The sequence below is a fragment of the Gracilinanus agilis genome, chromosome 3 (assembly GCF_016433145.1).
Source record: "Gracilinanus agilis isolate LMUSP501 chromosome 3, AgileGrace, whole genome shotgun sequence".
NCBI classification, from domain to species: domain Eukaryota; kingdom Metazoa; phylum Chordata; class Mammalia; order Didelphimorphia; family Didelphidae; genus Gracilinanus; species Gracilinanus agilis.
Genome location: NC_058132.1, coordinates 504,295,822 through 504,319,062, shown reverse-complemented (window position 1 = coordinate 504,319,062; position 23,241 = coordinate 504,295,822). Strand labels below are relative to the sequence as shown.

The following is a 23,241-nucleotide window of genomic DNA, read 5'->3' as shown; positions in this document are numbered from 1 at the left end:
CTCAGTTTCCTCATCTGTAAAATGAAGTGGTTAAATGTAATTGTATCCAAAGTCCCTTCTTATTCAAAATAGAGGATTCCATGATTTTTTATGATATTTGCTTAAAATCTCAGGCCTGAGTTGTAAAACATAACTTAGGGTACTTGGATTTAGAGCTATTTAGGGAATTTAGAAATTGCCTACTCCCATTACTCTCATTTTTCATTATTATTGGTATTAATTTTTTTTCAGAGACAAAAAAACAGATTCAAAGAAGCTTGCCCAAAGTGTAATAAGAGATCAAATTCTAGCCTCCTCTGAATTCACTTCAGTGTTTTTTTCATCATAGCAGGATACTGCTTTCTTTCCATCAGAACTCTGTTTCCATGTCAAATGAAACCACAGTTAGTCACAAATGTTTTGGAGATTAGTTACAAATGTCTCCTCTCTCCTCCTCCTCCTTCCACTTCTTTCTCCTCCTCCATAATTGGTTTCACAGATGCATGTTGTCGTTTGTCTATGCTTTGGAGGAGGTTATTGATGTTTTGTGTATATTTGTTTACAGGTTGTTCCCCCCCCCCCATTAGATTCTAAGCTCCTTGAAGGCAGGGACTGTCTTTTGCTTCTTCTCATGAAGATGAGTCTTCCTGACTCCAAGCCCAGTGCTTTATCCACTGTGCCACATAGCTGCCCACTTGGCATGCACTGAATAAATGGATATGGTTGAATTTATTAAGATTTAAGATAGATAAGGTTCTGGTTTCAGAATCTAGGGAATGGGTGAGGCAAAGACTTTAGGAGTTATGTCCAGGAGAGCTGTCAAGTGGAGAGCCTTTGACAGCCCTGTTGGCACAAGGTTTCTGGCTACTTTAGAAAGTCAGAGGTAAGTTTACACTGGAAGGAATTATGATTTTGTCCAGACCTGGGCCTGAAAGTACATTATAATAGGAAGAATACTAAGATAGTGGTTGAGGTAAATGTCTGCCAATTCTCGCACCAAGAAATGTTACTCCTTTTTCCTCCTACAGAGTTCGTTGTGCTTTAAGTTAATTTGGGACAAGAAATAAGATTCACAAATTTTCCTCTAGAGGGCATAGGTAGTCTTCTTAATTAAAAATACCATTTAGGTGAATTTGAGATTCCACAAACTACAGTACTTAGTAAAGTCTTTTATCCTGTTCTGTGGGAAGGAATTCCACTGCAGAAACTCCCTCCAGCAGCTACTTTATAAGTTGTAGTTTTAATTTCTGTGTGTGTGTGTGTGTGTGTGTGTGTGTGTGTGTGTGTGTGTGTGTAGAAGTCAAATATGACTTGCCAATTGTTACTTGGTTAATATGTATCAGAACCAAGATTTGAACCTTAATTCTTCTTAATTCCAAGGTTGTTTCATTCATCCTCTAAACTATTTTTCTCTAAATTTTAATAAAATCTTATAGCACGGTAGTATTTCATCACAGTCATATGCCATAACTTGTTTAGTTATTCCCCAATTGATGGGCATCCCCTTAATTTCACATTTTTTGCTACCACTTAGAGAACACCTATAGATATTTTAGAATATACAGGTTCTTTTCCTTTTTCTTTGATCACCTTAGGATATAAACCTACTAATAATATCAATGCATACAGTTTTATAATTCTTTGGGGATAAAAGTGTGCTATTATAGGAGTTCATTTTGTCCCATGTAAAACAAACAAAAATGCAAATTAAAGAAAGGATACACTCATGATGAAATAGTTGTATTACTTTGCTTATTAATTGATACAAAAATCCTTTTTTTAAAACCCTTAACTTCTGTGTATTGGCTCATAGGTGGAAGAGTGGTAAGGGTGGGCAATGGGGGTCAAGTGGCTTGCCCAGGGTCACACAGCTGGGAAGTGTCTGAGGTCGGATTTGAACCTAGGACCTCCCTTCTCTAGGCCTGACTCTCAATCCACTGAGCTACCCAGCTGCCCCTTTGATTCAAAAATCTTGACCTCTCACTATGATATCATTGATAAAACTGTAACTGAAGCAATATAATTTAATATATTTAAATTTTTTTAAATCCCTGTTTGTCCTAAGAGATAGAGTAGATTTGCAAATACTAATTGTTAGAAATTAATTATTTACTTAATTTTACCAACAATGCTAGCAAAATCAGGTGAATTTCTTTTCTAAAGATAATTTTAATGGAAAGACATAAAATACAAATATTAATAATAACAATTAGTATCTGCTTTTCAATAAATCATACTTGTATGCAGATATTTACAATATACAGTGCAAAGATAAATGAAAGTGAATTTTTTATTTCTTTTTAAAATTTTTATTGTTATGCAAAACACACTTTCATATTGGTCATTGTTGTAAGAGCACTCATATATAACCAAAATCCCAAAATAAAACCATTAAATAAATACACTGATGTGAAAGACGACTCCAACAGTTCTTTCTCTGTAGGTAGATAGCATTTCTGTCATAAGTCAGTATTTTCTCAGATCATTGCATTGCTGAGAGTAGCCAAGTTTTCACAATTGTTCATTATCTAATATTGCTGTTATTGTGTATGATAATCTCCTGGTTCTGCTTGTTTCACTCTGCATCAGTTCCTGCATATCTTTCCAGCTTTTTCTGAAATCATCTTGCTTATCATTTCTTATATCATAATAGTTTTCCATTACCAATATGTACCACAATTTGTTTAGCCATTCCCCAATTGACTGATGTCCCCTCAATTTCCAATTCTTTGCCATGAATCTTTGATTTCAACTCAGCAAAAAAAGTTTTCAATGTAAATCCATCCCTTGTTGTTTATATAGGGGTAGTTAGGTGGCACAGTGGATTGAGTACCAGATATGGAGTTAGGAAAACCTGAGTTCAAATCTTGCCTCAGACACTTATTAGCTGTGTGACTCTGGACAAGTCACATGACTCTGTTTGCCTCAGTTTCCTCATCTGGAAAATGAGTTGGAGAAAGAAAGGCAAACTACTCCAGTATCTTTGCCAACAAAAGCCCAAATGGGGTCACAAAAAGTCCAGACATGTCTAAAATGACTGACCAACAACTTTTTACATGGTTCTGCTTAGTGGATTGGGTTATTTAAAATCACTTGGGATACTTGGAACTACATTTCCTGCGATCCCCAACAGGTTTCCTGTTTTGGATTACGTATTCAAGGTGAGGGACGGCTTTAAATAGGGGGGAAGTGACTTTGAACTTCCTCTTTTTAGCTACCAGGAGCGGGAAGATACAAAAAGGTAAAATGGCTGAGGCAGGAGTTTGAATACTTATAGGTGCGTGGTCTAATGATTTTATCTCTATCAGCATGGCTTTTATTAAAATACTATTCTCCCTTCTAATCTCAGCCCTCGTCATTTTTAAAAATAACAGGATGGTATCAATTTTCTCTTTGTGACTGAATATTTTAGTTATGTTTTTGTATGAATGAAAAATAGCTAGAAGTCTAATTTGGTTGGAATGGAGAGAACAGACAGGAAATTATTGTAAGAAGAGGCAAGAAGAAAGGAAGAATATAAAGGGCTTTAATGCCAAACACAGGAATTTATCATTGACCCTAAAGGAAATGACACCACTCTAGTTTGTTGAGTTGGGAGTCAGTGTGATGTGGTTACACTTATACTTGTTGTTATTTACTTTTATTTTTATTATCATGCAAAACATAGTTCCATATTGATCATTGTAAGAGCACATTCATACAACCAAAATCTCAAAATAAAACCATAAATACACTGATGTGAAAGATAGTATGCTTTGATCCTCATCCATTCAACTCCAACAGTTCTTTCTCTGGAAGTAGATAGCAGTCCCCGTCATAAGTCTTTCAGGATTGCCCCAGATCATTGCATTGCTAAGAGTAGCTGAGTTTTCATAGTTGATCATAGTATAATATTAGTTACTATGTACAGTGTTCTCCCAGTTCTGCTTATTTCACTCTGCATCAGTTCGTGCTGATCTTTCCAGCTTTTTCTGAAATTGTCTTGCTTCTCATTTCTTATAGCAAAATAGCATTCCATCACCAACGTGTACCACAATTTGTTCATCCATTCCCCAATTGATGGGCATCTCCTCAATAAAAAAGTCACTTTGATGGAGGAGATATTGGAGAGGGGAGAGATTTGAGGCCCAGAGTTCAATTACGAGGCAATTACAGTTTAAGGGACAGCATCAGAAATAGGATAGTGATTCTGTGAATGAAGAGAGGGGAGCTTGTGAGAGACATCATGGAAATAAAAACAACAAGATTCGCAACCTAAAGTGGACTAAGCGAGTGGGAATGAAGAGACAAAGATTAGTTATGAACTTGGATAACTTAAAGAATTGTAGGGCCCTCAACAGGAAGTTTGAAAGATGGGATTGGGGAAGGAGGATAAATAATATGAGACTAACCCATCCATATTTGTTCACCCATTGTGACTCAGTCTGTCCTACCCAAAACAAAAAAGGTCATGATGGAGGCACAGCTTTTACTCATAGACAGGTATGCTGCTGTCTTAGCACCTTTTACTGTGGCCATGAGATGATCTGAGGGACAAGGCATACACACTGGGGATAGGAATGGAGAAAATTTCCAGTGGCAACTGCAAAATGCTGCTGGGGTTCACGTGTCACTTATGGGAGATGGGGAAGGTAGGGAAGAGATTGAGAGTCCACAGCAGTGGAAGTGGTCAGAATAAGAAAGTATTGAATCTTAATGATTGAAAAGTAATTGTGGTTATATTTGAGAACAACCTCCCAATTGAATATGGAGGGGCAGCATGGATGCCATTCCTCACCTTCTCAATGATTGATCTCACACCCCTTGGGGTTACATCTCAGCCCTCCCAGGCAACTAGGGTTTTCATTTTGGAAAGGACTGCTCTAAACTACTCTTCCTCTGAAAATTATTATCTCCTTCTAACGGAAATATTTGATCATTCAAATTGTATTCAATGTAATATCAAACTGACCAAACTTTATAGCTTATTTGAATACAGATCTTGTTCTTTGCACCTTTCCTGACCTTCCTTCTCTATTTTGATGTTCTTTACAATATTTCTAGTTATTAGAATTTCTTGTTTTCATTGTAGCCATTAAAATAGCTGACATTAATATAGTGCTTTAAAGTCTATTCTCTCTATATACAGTCGGACCTTGTTTTACATGAACCCAACACAAGAGAATGAAGTTATTTGTGATTAGCAATTGAAAAAATGAAAGCAGAAAAACATATAAAGTAAAGATTTTTAATTATGTGGTAAATTTGTAGCATTTTCCCAAGCAGAGTAAAGTTTCTCAGCAGTTCACCCAATCATACTCATCCTCACTTTTAGAAGTGTTACTGTGAATCCTTACAGTGTTTTGCACCAAACATTCTCTATTACAAGTCTTTGTCTAGAGTTTTCACTCATAATAAGTTGTGTCAATGTCAAAGCATGACTTCTCTTTGTTTCATTAATGCTTTTTAGTTATTAATAATTGTTCCAAAGTATAAAAGTAGCAATGCTGGCAACTCTGATAAGCCTAAGAAAAGTCATAAAATGCCTAGTTTTATATATATATACATATATATATATGTGTGTGTGTGTGCACATTATATATATATATGTATATATATGTAGGTATAGGTATATATGTATATGCATATACATATATATATGAAATGCTTATTAAATAATAAGGTTAACTATTATGCATGATTTTCAACTTATACAGAAGGTCTTGGAATGAATATAGTAGTCCCATAAAAGGAGGTCCTCCTGTGAGTGTGTGAGTATATTATATATATGTATATATATATATGTTTATATAGTTTTATATATATAGTTACACATACATATATATATATATTCTTATTTGACTATCAAAATTATTCAGCAAGACCAAAAAATAAATATGAAAGAAGTTAAGGAGATGAATAGGACCTTAGATAAGATAAAATAAGAGAGATATCTGGAGAGTGCCCACATGCCTGCATACAGATCTAAGCCTGAGCATACAGATAATCCAAACATTGTTTCTGGTGGGACAACAATGGCTTAGAGAAAATAAATATTCTGCAAAAGTTTTACCCTAACACTCATCATAATGTGCATCCCTGAAGGGTTGGGGCACTGGAACAAAAGTTCCACTGGGTATGACAAAACCAGAAAGATCTGTTTTGGAAAGGTTATGGTCCTGTCAACAGATTGTGTCTGTTGCCTAAGGATCAATCTAGCAAAATATGGTCCTAGTAATATATGTTAACTGAGAACCAGATGGACTAAAGTGATCAAATTAAATGCTGATAAGAACATGGAGAAACAGGCCTAATATTACATTTCTAAAGGAGCCATGAATTTTTTCTTCCTTTTTTTAGAAAACAAGATGAAAATAATCATTAAGAGCTGTATAGCCATTTTCGCTCATTGACCTAGAGATCCCATTGCTAGGGTTTGTAAGGATGGGATTTGTGTAAGGGGATGAGACAAACGGAGGCAAAAGAAGGCAGTTGGGGACAGTTACTGACAGTTGAGAGGAGCAGAGGATTCTGGGAGATTTTCTCTGAGGAAGGAGGAAGAGGAGAGGTCTTCAGGCAGAGGACTGGGAAGAGGGAGGAGGACAGCCCAGCTCAGATCCAGCCCTGAGGGCTTCCTGAGGATCTTTCTTTGGAAATTGAAACCCTGATTCCCTGGTCAAAGCCATTCCATTGCATCTCATCATCAAGACATCAACCATCGAGTCAGCTAAGTTTTGCACTCCATTTTGGGAGCGATTCTCTTAATCTCCTTCACCCATTACCCAACCTTGCAGAGAGACCCTTTTCAGTCAAAACTTACAAGTATAGAAAAGGATAGAAACTGAGAAATAGAAATAGAAGAAGGGTTGGGGGAAGAAGCTTAGAAGTGGGAACCATTGGGTTTCCCACCTAAGTGGCAGACCCCATAGGAATAGTGAAGAGGGCACTCCAAAATCCCTCTGCCCTTCACCCCTTTCCCCAATCCCTGATTTGCAAATAATAAAAGCCATTCATCAGTCAGATAGTGTTCCAGAGTGCCTGAGAGACAACAAGGGAGAGGGGAACCACAGCTTGGTCTGGCTGCCTCCATCTTGAAGCCAGACTACCTGCTGTGAAATTAACTGATGGGGGGATGTTTGTGTGAACCCCGTCCTTATTTGGAATCCGATTGGGGTACCATATACCTCATCTTATAGGGAAGCCTCGCCCCCACTCCTGTGGGTCAGCATGACCATCCAGGTCACCCAGTTTTGGAGTGACACCCTATTAAAGTCTCCCAGTGTATATTCGGCCCCAGGAGAGAACTGGAAGAGAGACTCGCCACATAGAATTTCTCTGTCTCCCTTTCTATCAAACATTGGTTACAGGCTCTTTTTGTTATTACAGGTTAGGCCTTAAGGGTATTATTTAGAACAGTGATGGGCAAACTTTTTAAAGAGTGGGCCAAAGGAAAGGAAATGCTAGTCTGTCAGTCTGTTTCTAAGGCAACTCTTTCAAAGTTTCATTGTATTGTATCCTACTCATTGTATTAATCAGATTAGGAATAATGTCCCACAGAAGGATATAACATTTCAGGGGGCCCATCTGGCCCACGGGCTGTAGTTTGCCCATCACTGATTTAGAGGGTAAAAAGCTGTGTATATATGAAAATGTTCATGGTATAACAAAATAACCAAAATAACAATATAACACAAATGCAATGAATTAGAGAAATGGCTGAATAGATTGTTTTATTTGAATGTAATGGATTGTATTATGCTATTAAAGAGAAAAATATTGGAAATATAAAGAAAATAAGGGAAATCTATGAAGAGAAGGAAAGAAAAGAAAAGAGAATAAGAATAATACACACCATGATTACATTTTTTTATAAAACAGCCATTAAATCAAGAATAAAAAATATCCAAGTAAAATCCAAAGGCAACTCAAAAGCAAAGCATGTTTGTCTAAGCATACATCTATAATGCTCATATTTAAAAACAAATTGTAACAATGTAGAGTTTGTGTTTTTGCACATAATCTTTTTTTATACATATGTTTAGTTAAATGTTTTTTGGTGGGTTACTAAGTATATAATAAAAAAAAATTACCCAGGAAACTAGCTGCTACAGATATTCCAATTTGCAGATGAAGAAACTGAGGCTTAGAGAAATTATATGACTTACTGATGGCCACACAGCTAGTAAGAGTTGGAACTGAGTTTTGAATCATGGTATCTTCAAACTCCAAGTGTCAAGTAACTACCTAGAATACAACATTCAGGGTGAGGGGAGGGGAGGGTGTAATAAGAGGTACACAGAAATATCATATGTATGTGTGTGTGTATATATATATATAAACATATGCATATGTACACATGTATTAATATAGACATACTACATGCCTTCGGAGGTTTAAAGATTCCTACAATGCACAGTAAGGAATCTTTTGAGAAGAACTCTGTAGACTGTGTTTATGAGTTTGTCTTTGTATATGATATTGGTTTGAAGAAATTTCTAGAAAGAATAAGGAAGGAGGAAAGGGAGGCATGAGATTCAAGTAGTGGGCAGATAGCAACTGAGAAAGGAATATGAAGGTCATTCTGATACTCAACAAATCTCTCCAACCCCTATATCCAGTTCTTAGAATTGTAGGGATGCTGCTGGAGGTACCTCCATTTAGGTGAGACAGTCCTTTATAAACACTCTCTTAACTCTGACTGGCTCATGAAGGGAAAGGTACCAATTGTCTGACCTCCTTATTGGAGTATTAGAGTACTGGACCAAGAATCTCCTTCTGCTCCTTGCAGTTGGAAAGTCTCTGCTGGCTCATATGTTCCAATGTCTCTGCTAACTAGTTTACTCTTTACCCCAGGGATTGTTTGTTCTCTCCATATACATACGTAAAATTGGTTTACCATGCTAATCATCACGTTCTGTGCCTATTGTGAAAAGCAGTTCTGGGAACAATAGATTCACTGGATCAGTGCTTGAAATAGATCCTGGGGCTTCAGTAGTAGGAAGAACAAAGAGTTCTCCCAAGGAACTAGTTCCATTCACAGAGCCAGCCCTAGGCAGAAGCAGGGGAAATGTAAAGATGGGAAATATTGGCTTAGTATGTGGCCCAATCATAAACCCCTAGAGCAGAGAATTCTTAATTTTTGTGTATCATGAGTCCTTTTGGTAATCTGATGAAGCCTATAGTCCCCCCGAGTGTTTTTAAATGCATAAAATAAAATACATAGAATTCTATAACAAAATGACCATGTTGAAGTACAGTTTTTTTTTATATTTTAGAGTTTTATTAAGATGCCAAATTGGTGACACGTGGGTTAAGAACCCCTTGCTTTAGACCAGTTGTTATTGTTTAGTCATTTTTAACTCTTTGTAACCCATTTGAGGTTTTCTTGGCAAAGATATTGGCATAGTTTTTTTTTTCTCCAGCTCACTTTTCAAATCAGAAAACTGAGGCAAATAGGGATAAGAGACTTGACCAAGGTCCCACAGCTAGTAAGTATCTAAGGCCACATTTGAATTCTGGAAGATAAGTCTTCTTGATTTCAGATCCAGCATTCTACTGTGCCACCTAGCTGCTCCCCTAGATCCAATACAAGCCCAAGATTATAGATAATTACCTATGAATCTAATATAATTTTAAGAATGAAGGAAAAATGAAAGTGAGGGATCAATGGATTATTCCTGTGCCACAGTGCTTGGCTTTCTTGCATCTTCTCTGTACTATGCATAGCTCCTCAAACTGTGGTTTAGGATCTAAAGTATTTCATGGTAGATTCCCTGCTATACCTTCTGTGCCTCTGTTTACTGGAGAGGGAACTATAAGCACCTTACTCCGAGTTCCATAAAAGAATGAGAAAACTCCTTTTTCATAGAAGAAGGCACCAAACCAGTGCAATCTACAAGAAGCAAACTTCATTCTTCTTGTCTTTTATTATAAGTGGAGAACTTAAGCTACATATACACGGGGAGTTAGGTGGCGTGATAATGTATAGAGTGCTTGACCTGGAGTTAGGAATACTCATCTTCCTGAGTTCAAATATGGCCTCAAATATATACTAATTACTAGCTGTGTAATGCAGGATAAATCAATTAGCCCTTTTTGCTTCAGTTTCATTATGTATAAAATGAGTCATAGAAGGAAATGGCAAAGCACTTCAGTATCTATCTCTGCCAAGAAAATACCAAATGGCATCATAAAGAATCAGAAGCAACTAATGACTAAACAACAACTCATGCACATATACATATGAGAGGCCATATGGATTAGCGTAGAGCACTGGATTTGGAGTCAGGAAGACCTGAGTTAGAATGATGCTTCAGATAATAGTTGAATGATCTTGGGAAAGTTATTTAATTTCTCTCAGCCTCAATGAGTTCATCTGTAAAATAGGAGTAATAACAATAGTACCTCCTTTACAAAATTACTGTGAAGATTAAATGAGATAAAATATAAAAACTCTGTAAACCTTGAGTCATTTTATAAATGTTTTCAGTTGTTGTTCAATCATTTTTAGTTATGTCTGACTCTTCATGGCTCCATTTGAGATTTTCTTATGGAGATGCTGGAGTAGTTTGCCATTTCCTTCTCTAGTTCATTTTTGCAGATGAGGAAACTGAGGAAAATAAGGATAAGTAACTTGCCCAGGATCCATAGTTAGTACATGTCTAAAGCTGAATTTGAACTCAGGAAGATGAGTCTGACTCCAGGTCAGGCACTCTATCCTCTATGCCCATGTTGGAGAACCTATGGCACATGTGCTGGAGGGGGCTTTTCCCCTGCCTCTCTCCAATGAGCCTGAGGACACTTTTCACTTCACCCATCCCTCTGCTCAGCAGTCCAATGGAAGTGCTTCCTCCCTTCCCTGTCTGGGGTAAAGGGGTGCCTCACATGCAGTATGAGGGTTGCAGTTTGGGCACACAGTCTCTAAAAGTTTTGCCAACACTGCTCTATGCCATCTAGCTACTCAATTTTTTTTTCAGAAATATCAGCTAATTATTTTTATTATTATTAGCTATTTGCTACTTATCAGCTACTCTAGTTACAACTGTATAGGTCACACGGATCCAGTATGGTATGAAATGCAAGATACATTATGTGACCTCTTTAGTCATAAAACTCTTTCTTCTTCAACTAATGAATAAGAATTTGTGATAAAAGATACAGTTCCCCCAGTCCAGAAAGAAATCTTTCTTCTTTGCTTTTGGGGATTTTCTGTGGGTTGTTATAACTAATTTTGCTTCCTTCCGTCCTATTTGAGTTGAGGGAAGTACTGAGAAAGCTTTCTATGTTCTGTCTAGGGCTACAAATGTAGAAATGGCAAAACATGATTTTTTTCAATCTGGTTTTTCTCATTCCTTGAAATAATAAGATTTATTGAAGTAATTCTTCCCTAGCATGTAGGATATAAATATTATTTATACTTTGAGGTTTCTTCCCCATCAATTAGGACATTTACCTTATGAGCTGGTATTAGGTCTCCTTGGGTAATCAGAAGGTCATTGTTGGCAGGGTGATAAATGAGCTAAATTAACCTACCTGTCTGTATTCCCTTATAGCTCGGCATTTAGTTTGCCTTGCTGGAATTTCCAGATTTATATGGCTCTCATGCTATCCTTCATTATAGTTTTTATAGAACACTGAATTCAAATAACTGGATTCTAGTCTCAGGCTCCTTACATTGATGAACTGAGTAACATACTACGTCTCTCTGAAACGTTCATTTCCTTATCTGTAAAGTGGAAAGAATAAATACTTACTATGAATTATATGATAATGATAATAATAGTGTCATAATTTCATCAATTTATAATTTGCTGAATGTTTTTTGTAAAGTTTTATTATATTTAAAAGTGTAAAAACCATTGTGGGCTAGATAAAAACAGACAATAGTTTGTCAAGGGGCTCTTAGGTGGTGCACTAGATTGGGTGCCAGGCCTGGAATCAGGAAGACTCATCTGTCCGAGTTCAGATCTGGCTTCAGACACTTACTAGTTGTGTGACCTTGGGCAAATCACTTAATTCTGTTGGCCTCAGTTTCCTCATCTGTCAAGTGAGATAGAGAAGGAAATGGCAAACCATTCCAGTATCTCTGCCAAGAACACCCAAGATGGACTCATGAATATTCAGAGACAACTAAAAATTTGTGGTGGCAAAAAACTGGAAAATGAGGGTATGTCCTTCAACTGGGGAATGGCTGAACAAATTGTGGTATATACTGGTGATGGAATACTATTGTGCTCAAAGGAATAATAAACTGGAGGAGTTCCATGTGAACTGGAAAGACCTCCAGGAATTGATGCAGAGTGAAAGGAGCAGAGCCAGAAGAACATTGTACACAGAGACTGATATACTGTGGTAAAATAGAATGTAATGGACTTCTGTACTAGCAGCAATGCAACGACCCGGGACAATTCTGAGGGATTTATGGAAAGAACACTACCCACATTCAGAGGAAGAACTACAGGAGTGGAAACAGAAGAAAAACAACTGCTTGAACACATGGGTTGAGGCGGACATGATTGGGGATGTAGACTCGAAACTACCACACCAATGCAACTATCAACAATTTGGAAATAGGTCTTGATCAATGACACAAGTTAAAACCAGTGGAAATACACATCAGCCATGGTGGGGAGGGGGAAGTCAGGGGGTGAAGGGGAAAGCAAGAGCATGAATTATGTAACCATATTAACTTTTCAAAAAAATAAATATTAATAAACATTTAAAAAATGGCTGAATAATAGTTTGTCAACTCTTGCTATAGAACAAGAAGAGATCTAAATAAAAGTTATCTGATATAATGCCACATTTTACATTTAATAAAGGATCTAGAGTAGAAAAGAATTTTAGATGCCATCCAGACTAACACCTTTATTTTACATATGAGGAAACTGAGACCTAGAGAAGTCATCTATTTAAATAAGTCGGTTATTATCAATAATTTTGATTACATGATATATCTTTTCATTTTTTTCTACTTTGTTATTAATTTTGATTTTTATTCTAACAAGTCAATAATCCAATTACACACAAATGACTGGTAAGGAAATGACTCCTACATCAGTTATCAGTTATGGAAAGAATACTTTTGACTGAGTTCTGGTTCTACCTCCAACACTTATCAGCTGCATGACCATGGGAAAATAAGTCATTTAAATTCTCCCTGCCTCAATTTTCTCATCTGTGAAATGGGGTTAACTGCCTGTGGAAATATAGATATTGTAAGAAATTAAAAGACATAGTGTATGCAAGGTGTTTTGGAAACTTTAAAGTATTATAATGATATAAATGCTACCTATCATCTTTTGTGGTTGGAGATTCCATCAATTTATTCTTAATTGAGATAATATATCTAGGGCTTTCCATGTCCTCCATCTTCTGATTATTCTTCTTCCTCTTTCTTTTCCTTCTCCTCTTTCCTCATTCTTCTTTCTTTTCTTTTGTCTTTCTTCTTCCATTTCTGAGCTGGGCCATTATGTCCTCCTAAGGCAACCTACTGGTTCCTCAATTCCAGTGGTTCATCATATTACTTTTAGACTTAGCACAGAAATTCAATTGACTTAGCCCTACTGTATCTTAGAACTTTGGCACTCAAGAAATCCATTAGCCTTGGCCTCCCCCAGAGACCTTTCCTGGTACTCCCCAATTATTTTGTATTAAGTTTTATGGATGTGTATTACAAACATTTATAGATTATTCCTACTTCTTTTTTTTAACAAAGTAAAACAATTAAGTAAAATTAATAACACAATAACCTCATTTGAAGTGCAACATTCCATACCTATAGCACCTCTTCTACCTTTCTATTAAAAAAAAAGAACAAGGAAAAGAACCTACATGTTCTCAAATATTTATAAGCAACTCTCTGGGATGCCAATCAATTGGAGAATGGCTAAACAAGTTGTAGCATATGATTGTGATGGAATACTACTGCACTGTAAGAAATGAAGAACAGGTTGATTTTGGAAAAACATGGAAAGACCTACATGAAATTAAAAAGAGTGAAACAAGCAGAATCAAGATCATTTCATATATAGCATCAGAAATATTGTTTGAAGAATGACTTGTGTATGTCTATAGGGCGCCATGCCTCTATATGATTTTTTGGGGTCCTGAGCGGCGTGGTGGCATAGGATGGTTAAGGCAGGAGAAAGAAAATGAGAACAACTAGACTAGTGGTTAGCCCATGCTGTCCCAAATTCTGCGGGCATGGAAGTTTATTATATACTGATTTCAAGCAAAAAGGAGTCACAGTTAGTAAGGGGCAATAAATCACGCATAATCCATTGAAGTCTAAAGAATACAGATGCAAAGACAAATGGTCAAATTCCAAACCCCAATTCAGCAGGGGATAATTCCGGAGAGGAAATATCCCAGGGAGATGCTCACCAGTCAAATCCTAAAGGAGCCAGTTCTAATCTGAATATGCACTCTTATCTAATTAACATTTGTTAGGAAAGGAACCATTAACTCAGTAGATGCTGGTCTGCCACTTCAAAGCTCTCCAATAAGAATTCTAAGAAAGGTGGGGATCAAAGACTGAGTCAAAAGAGGAGCCTCAGATTTTTATCTTAGATGGCCCATTCTGTCTGTCCTGACATGCAGTGCAGAAAAAATCATACATACAGTTTTACTTGTTGATGATTTTGTAATGGGATCCAGATAAAATATCTGTTACAGACTCTGTTTCTCTAAATGACTCCTAATAGCCTCTTGGAGGGATCAAGTTGATTTTGGATTAACCTACCTGCTGGTACCAGAGCTTTTCGGGGCTCAGGTGACCAGAACCAAACACAAAGACTGCCTCAGTCTGGATTGGTCACGTAGGGAATCCAGATAACAGGCCCTAAATTTGATCCTATTTCTCCAAAGGCTTTAATACATCGAACGGCTTCCCACATATGTCCACCTCCAAAAAAACCTGATAAATAGAAATAAATGAGACATAACTTTATATATATACATATATCTTTTTGTCAAATGATGTCTTCTCTAATGGGGGAAGGGAAGGAGAGGGAGAGTTAACTGGGTAATTTAATGTAACAAACAAACCAATAAAAAAAACAGAAATAATTTCTCTAATACATTTCATCATCAGTCCTTTGGAATCATGAATGGTTATTGCAATTATCATAGTACTTTGGGCTTTCAAAGTTATTTTTACAAGATTATTGTTATCATATAAATTGTTCTTTTGGTTTTACTTGTTTCATTTGTCATCAGTCATAAAGTCCTTAAAATTGTTCTTCATTACAGTATTGATGTAGTATAAATCATTCTTCTGGCTCCACTTACTCCATTCTGCATCATTCTAAATCTTTTTGAAATCATCTATTTCCTCATTTCTAACTGTATATCACATTTATACATAACCGCCTATTCTGCCATTCATCAACTGATGGATGTCCCTTTGGATTTCATTGTTTTTATAGATCACAAAAAGAGCTGCTATTAATATTTTTGTGCATAAAAGTCCTTTTCTTCTCTGATCTCTTTTGGGTAAAGACAAACAGTGGTATAGCTGAGTCAAAGAGCACCCACTGTTTAATAACATGCTGTGTAGAAATCGAAATTTAATTTCAATTTGGTTGTACCCATTCATAGTAACACCAGCAGTGTACTAGCTCTCCTTGCAGAAAATACTCAATTAACAAACTTTTACTTCTTTCATTTCTTACTCCTGAACTGTATTATCAGTGTATTTTGTAGCATTCTTCCTTATGCTTTTGATATTACTAAATATCAAAACATCTTTCCATTTGAAAGTCTTATCAAATACTTTGTAGAATTTTTTCTACCTCTTTTTTTTTCTTTTTGAAGCAGGGAGTGGGGTGGAGGGCAACAGACTTTGGCTGTTATGCATAGTAGTAAACGCGTGAACTCCATAGAATGAGGTAACCAGGGGTCTGGTGTAATGATATTTTCTGATCCTTTGAAATTCAATAAAATTACCTCTGAAAATTTTCTTTACTTGATTCTTTAAGGAGAATTTATAAGTTAAAGTTCCATTTAGTTCTGACTTCATTTTGTTTTCTGAGTTTTTTTTTAGAATAAGAATATACATTAAAATTATTATAGTCTTTGGACAAGGATCTTACATATAGAGTACCAACATTTAAGTTTAATATCTATAGAAAGTGGAAAAGCTCTGGGATACTTGGCTCCTTCTGATCTTTTATTCCTTTAGTCAATCAGGCCAGTAGGTGGTGCAGTGGACAGAGAGCTGGGCCTGAAGTCAGAGGAATTCAAATTTGGTGTCAGAAACTTACTAGCTGTGTGATTCTGGTTGATTCACTTAACTTTTGCCTCAGTTTTCTCAACTGCAAAATGGGCATAATATTGCCATTTAACTGCCAGCCATCATCACCACCTACACTTTAGAATCTGAAGGAGGGAGCAAAGAACTATGGGCCATTTTTGTGTGTGTTTTTCTTTGTTTCATGGGTGCCATATTTAAAGAATTTATCTCCTAGTGCCAAGCCTTCTATATTCACCATCAGAAACTAAATGTAGCTTATCGTAGGAACCATACTTAAAAGCATTTTCAGTGTGATAGAGGCTGCTAAGTCTTATATTATCTTAAAATAGCCCACAAGAACCCAGAGTCACCTCTATGGCATGATGAGACACTGAAGTTGTCTCTACCACTCCTATTATTACCATGCTGCTAGGTGATGCAATGGACAGAGTACTCTCTACAGTTAGAGTCTAGTAAGCCTAGATTCAAATTATTATTCAAATATTTAAATATATTATATTATATATTATTTATTACATTATAATTATATATTATAAAGACATTATTATCTTATTTTATGAAATAAAATATTATATTATATTAGATAAAATATATTGTCTTAGATAGTTAGGGGTTTTGGGACTCAAGGCAAGTTCACTTAAGCTTTCTTAGCCTCAATTACCATATCTGTCAAATGAGGATAATAATAGCACCCACCTTAAAAGGTTGTTGTGAGGATTAAATAAGGAAACATGTGAAAAGTGCTTGGTAAGTACTAAAAGTACTATGGAAATAGGAGCAGTAGTAATAATTGTTATTATATACTTTTACTGCAACTGAGAAGTAACAAAATCAGGGACCTTTTGGGTAGGACTTTGTTCCTGTTAAGTTTGGACACCCATCTGGGAAAGCAACTCTGTCATTAACTAAAATTAAAACTCTGATGACCCTATAGACATTAGAGAACTTAACTGAACAGGAAGGTTCTTGTCATTGTGTCATTTCAGTCATGCCTGATTCTTTGTGACTTTGATTTGGGGTTTTCTTGGCAGAGATACTGGAGTGGTTTGCCATTTCCTTCTCCAGTTCATTTTACAGATGAGGAAACTGAGGCAGAGTTAAGTGCCTTTTCCAGGATCACACAGCTAGTAAGCATCTGAAGCCAGATTTGAACTCATTACAATGAGGCTTCTTGAATCCAAGCTTACTGCTATTTACACTGCACCACCTAGCTGCCCATGGGAAGGTTCAGGAATTCCTAATTAAATAGCCCTTTTTCTTGTTGAGAATTCCTTTGTTCCATGGGTTGGTGGCTTGTTCCTCTTGTTCTGTTGTCCAGTTTGGGAAGGTTTCAGATCAAGAGGATATGATTAGAGAAACAATTAGTTTGATTCTTAAGGATCCCAAATCTAATTATGTCAAGTCTTAGAGAAAACAGTAAATTTATCTCAATAAAGTTCAGTGAAGTCCTTGTCTTATATTTGTATGACCATGAGCAAGGCACTTCACATCTCTGGGGCTCAGTTTTATTAACTGTCAAATGAAGGGTTGGATCTCTATGGCCTCTTTCAACTTTAATTCCCATAAACTCTTTGCTAATAAAGAGAAGAAGCTAGAATCTAGGCTGGTACTCAGAAAGCATGGCACAATGCCACGTACAATTAGAAAATTTTAGAAATGATTTGAGATGATTACTGTGACCATTTTAGTATTACGTTCTTCCAACTCATCCTGAATTAAAGGCTGTGCCAATGCTGTTAAATGTCCCTTAGCACCAAGCCAATATCTTGACTCCTTCCTAGAATCCTCTAACAGACACAAAGCTGTGCCCTTGCTACCAACACGGCCTCTCTCCACTGTACTTTAAGGACCTATGATTCCAGTAATAGTTTCCCCACTGATAAAGATTGCAGGCCTTTTATATCTTGACAGATGATCTTTATGGGTGATAGATCCCCTCTTTGCCCAAATTTATCACTAGACCAATTTTTTCAAGTAAAGAACCTCTCCACACTTTGATGGTCTTGTAATGATGTGTTTAGATCATCTCTGGGCCCAGTACTTAAAGCCATCATGATCTGAGAATGTAGGGTTAGTTCAGTGTTTGATGAGCCCTTGGAGAAGGATTTGCGTGGAAGCTGCAGAGTACAGAGTCAATGAAATACCTTCCCTGGGCAAGAATGATGCTCATTTTGGGTTTGATCAAGTCTCAATATAAGATAATATAAGATAAATAGATATTATCTTCTTCCTTGGATGTTTTTCTGAAATAGGAGAGATGAAGGTGACTCTCAGAGTTTTACTCACAGATAAATAACTTAAAGAATTCCAGTTTTCAAATATCTCCAATCTTTAAATACTCTCAGTATCTTAAATATTCCTTTGCAGCCTGACTGGGTCCAACCAGTATTTATTCCTTCCATCACCAATGTTCTTCCAACTCATCCTGATTTAAAGGCTGTGCCAATGCTACTAAATGTCACTTGGCACCAAACCAGTCTCTTAACTGCTTCCTAGATAAATAGCAGAAATGCAATGGTGTATGTGACTTTTATTGGACTCCTTCCTCTCCTAGGAAAACAACAACAAGGCAGGTACACATATCTCTTATGTCAGAGCCTAAGACTCTAAAAGGAGTCTTTTAAAAAAAGTTTGTATATCACAAACTTGCCCAAAAGGCCAATTGAAGAAGAGATCTTAAATGTAACATAATGCAAATCTTCTCAGATAGCATGGAAAGAAGGCTAACTCTGGAGTCCAGAAGATGCGGATTCAAAATTTTGGCTCTAACACACAAATATATGACCATGAACAAGTCACTTAAATGCCTGGTGTCCCAAGAGAGATGAAGGGAAATAGCCACCGAACCATGGCAGAAAGGAATTATCCAAGGCAATAGGGTTATTTAATTAGGAATCCCTGAGTCTTCCCATTCAGTTAAGTACTCTAGGGTCATCAGAATTTTAGTTTTAGTTACTGATAGTCTTCTTCTATCAGATGGGTGTCCCAACTTAAGAGAAAGCTAAGTTTTAGCCAGAAGATCTCTGACTTCATTATTACAGATGAACTATCAATATACATCAGGCAGTCAATAAGCATTTATTAAATGTCTGTGATGGACAAAAGACAATCCTTTCCCTCAAGGTAATAGCAGAAGTTTCCATACTAGGAGCTTCCTATGCTGGAAAACTACGAGTCTGAACTTTTTTTTTAATGAGGGCCCATAGGAGTCAAAGAAAGTGCCTATTGTATAATAATAACCTCTCCTAGAAATCTGGATATGAAGAGGCGTTGTGGGTTGGTACTGTTGTGAGGATAATACACTAATACCTAAATAATCTTCACAACAGTACATAGAGATATTAATGCACAGATCAGTAGTATCAGAGAAGTTCTCAACTCTAGTTGATGGGGTCTCCTCGATAATTACTTCTGATAGAGGTAGCAGGGGATGAGATATTTAGTTCTAATTGAAGCACTTATGTGATACCTTTCAGGTTATCCCATCCTTGTCCTCCTAGGAGCAACTAGGTGGTGCAATGGATAGAGTGCTAGGACTAGAGTCAGGAAGACTGGAGTCCAAATCCAGTCTTGGGCACTTAATTATGTGACCCTGGGCTGCCTCAGTTTCCTCAACTATAAAATTTTCCTTGAAAGATTGTTGGGAGGATCAAATGAGTGCTTAGCTTATAGTAGGCCCTCTGTAGAAGCTTATTCTCTTACATTCCTTGACCCTTTGAATCCCTAGGGAAATTCAAACCGTGATGTTTCAATGTGGTTAAGATAGATGACTGATTATAGTAGGTAATTATTACCTACTGCCTGGGATACTGGAAGCTCCGAGTCATGAACTTTAGAAGGTACAAGAAATAGTGCTGTTGATCCTAGAATACAGGGAACCAATGAAATAAAGGCTCCAGATTCACATTAATTTATGAAACTAAATTAAGGTGATTCATCTAGGAAACACAGAAAATAAGATATTGGCTTAATTGAAGCTAATAAGACTTATTTATCAAGACAACCATCATGATTGATCAGTAAAAAGGAAACATAAATTACAAAATCTCATCATCAATATTTATGAATTAGCAAGAGGATACTTAAAGTAGGGAAGCTTTATAACATGCCCTTGATCATTAATCTAATATGACAATCAACAGGGAACAGACACTGCTTGCTTGGAGTTAATTGCACCCTAGAATAAATGAGTAAAATTCATTTTTAAAAACAGAATTCAACTGATCTTGTCAGGTTGAATCTATCCTGGAGGAATGAGCAAAAAGGATATTCAGACACTCCCTTTTGTACTTCACTGATTCATTTATTATGTGTTTTTTATAAAATATACTCACCTGTCATCTAACCGTGACTTCGGTTTAAGTCTGAACCTATATTTATGAGCTGTTTCTTTTTTTAAAATCTTTACTTTCTGTCTTAGTAACAACTCAGTGAAAGAAGGGCAAGGGCTAGGCAAATAAGGTTAAGATTCTTGCCCACGGTCATATAGCTGGGAAGTGTCTGTGGCCATACTTGAACCCAGGCTCTCCCAACTCAATGCCTGACCCTCTATCCACTGTGACATTTACTTGCCCCATTTATGAGCTGTTTCTATAGTTCTCACAATTGGCATTGTGTGGCACTGTTGCTGAAACAGAGAAGCTAGTAGCTGGTCTGTTCAGGTTATTCCATCCCTGTAACTCTTAGGAACAACTAGGAGAAAAAGTATAGGAGAGGAATAGGAAAAAAAAAGAAAGAACAGAGATTGGTAAAGGAGATTAGAGAATTTTCTCTTTGTCCTTCTTAATTCCAGTGGTTTATTTTTTCTTTTCTCCTTTAGATTCTAGTCAGTAGTAGCATGGCTTAATTCTCCAAAAGATTCTTCCTCTAATGTTTCCTCATGGATTAGAGGAGATTCTGGGTTCTCGAAGGCAATGCCAATGGACCACAATCTCTAGCAGAGTCTACCATGCTTCAAAGTGTCTGCAAGAAACTGTTTATTATTTAAGAAACATCCTTGAGTGGATCCAGGACAGTACACTAGAGAAAGGAAAGGAAAAACCATTTGTTTTTATTAAGTCCCTATTGTATGCCTAGCAATATGCAGAGTGCACTTATAAATATTACCTCATTTGATCTGGTGATCAATTCTTTGGCCATGATAATATAGAAAACAAAATAAAATCCAAAATGGCTTTCAGCCCTGTGCAGCTTCCTTCCACTTCAGCAGTGATGGTGGCATATTGATAAATATGAAGAGAAGATGCTAAGGCTCACATACTTATTTAATTGTAGGTGACCATTAACTTAGTTGTTGGTATTTTTTTTATACCCTTACCTTCCATCTTAGAATCAATACTTGTGTGTGATTTGTTTTAAGGCAGCAGAGTGGTATGGGCTAGGCAATGGGGGTGAAGTGACTTGCCCAGGGTCACACAGCTAGGAAGTGTCTGAGGCCAGATTTGAACCCAGGACCTCCTGGCTTTGGATCTGGCTCTCAATCCACTGAGCCACGCAGCTGCTCCCAGCTGTTGGTATTTCAATGAGAGCACTCTACCATTGTGGCTAGGCTTCAGGTTCAGTCTGTTATGGGACCCTTCATCTAATGATCTACTTCAGAGGAATCCTACCAATATTGGCATTCCTATGCTATTGAGTACCAGAAGTAATAAGGATGTTGCAGCTAAATGGAAAGATAGCTCACAGGTTCTCCTTGGAAAGACAAACAGAGCTTTGGCAGAATTATATTTATTGGATGTAACAAAAAACCATTATTTCATGGGTCACACCTGGTCATCTTGCTTTGACCTGCTTTTATCGTGCTTAGCTAAGCAAAAAACTCATCGTACAGATAGTTGTAGCTGATATGTTAATATCTATGCAGAGGATAGAGAAATTCTATGAAGAATTTGATAAGATCTTCCAAAATATAGCTATTCATTTAGGCACACAAACATAATATAGGTATATATGATGATAAAATATATATATATACACACACATATATATTTTAAATCCTTACCTTCTATCTTAGAATCAATACTATGTATAGATTCCAAAACAGAATAGTTTGGCTTAGGCAATGGGGTTAAGCAATTTGCCCAGGGACACACAACTAGTCTGAGGTCATATTTGAACCCAGGACCTCTCATCTCTGGACCTGACTCAATCCACTGAGCCACCTAGCTGCCCCTATGATATTTCTATTTAAAATAAAATATTTAATCAACCTATACTTTTATACATAATGATTCGAATGCAGAGGAGGACATGGGATAGACAAGGAAAAAATTTTTGAGAAACATGGTTCAAGTCTGAGAAATAGAAGAGGATAGAAGTTTGTATAATTCATAGAAACCAGATGAACTAAGAAAATAATACAAAATTACTAAAGCAATAGAAATGGAAAAAATAAAAAAATTATATATTGTGACTAATCTTGGCTCCAGAAAAGAGCTGAGAAAATAAACTTTCTTCCCTTCTTTGCAGAAATGAGACGAGTGGACTGAGAGAAGACTGCTATGTGAATATAAAATATTACACATATTGTCAAGCAATCTCATTGGTGCATTATTTGTTTTCACTGAACTGCTATTTTTTTTTTCAATCTTTGTTACAAGGGGTGGTTTGATCTATAAGAAAGGGAAATGGGGACTTTAAGAAATGAAGGTATAAAAATGAAAGATGTTAATAAAAATGAAACTAAGGGAGGGGTAAGAAGTCTCATGAAGAATTTCTTCAAGAGAAGTGTAAGAAAGTGAGCTTTGAATAATGTCACACACATACAAATAAAATTAACTTTACCCTAGTAGATGAGAAAAATTGATTACCAATGTGAATCATTTCCAAATCAGTGTATCCTTAGACCAGTAATTGGACAAGGATATCAAGTGTCACAGAGCACTTTATTTTGAACTTCTTTTATACATTATACATATATTAATCCTTCAGTGGTCATAGTCAAAGGTAAATGTTTTGTTCCTCCCTCTCGTGTCCCCTCCAGCCAAATATGTATGAGAACAGGGATAGCGTGTTGTCTAAACTTTAAA

At 36.6% G+C, this 23,241-nt stretch overlaps 1 protein-coding gene across 1 annotated transcript in view; it reads left to right on the top strand.

Annotated features, from left to right (window-relative positions):
* TMEM255B (transmembrane protein 255B) overlaps positions 1–23,241 on the top strand; it is a 103,158-nt gene that overhangs the window by 52,552 nt on the left and 27,365 nt on the right. The gene's annotated exons all lie outside the window — the stretch shown is intronic.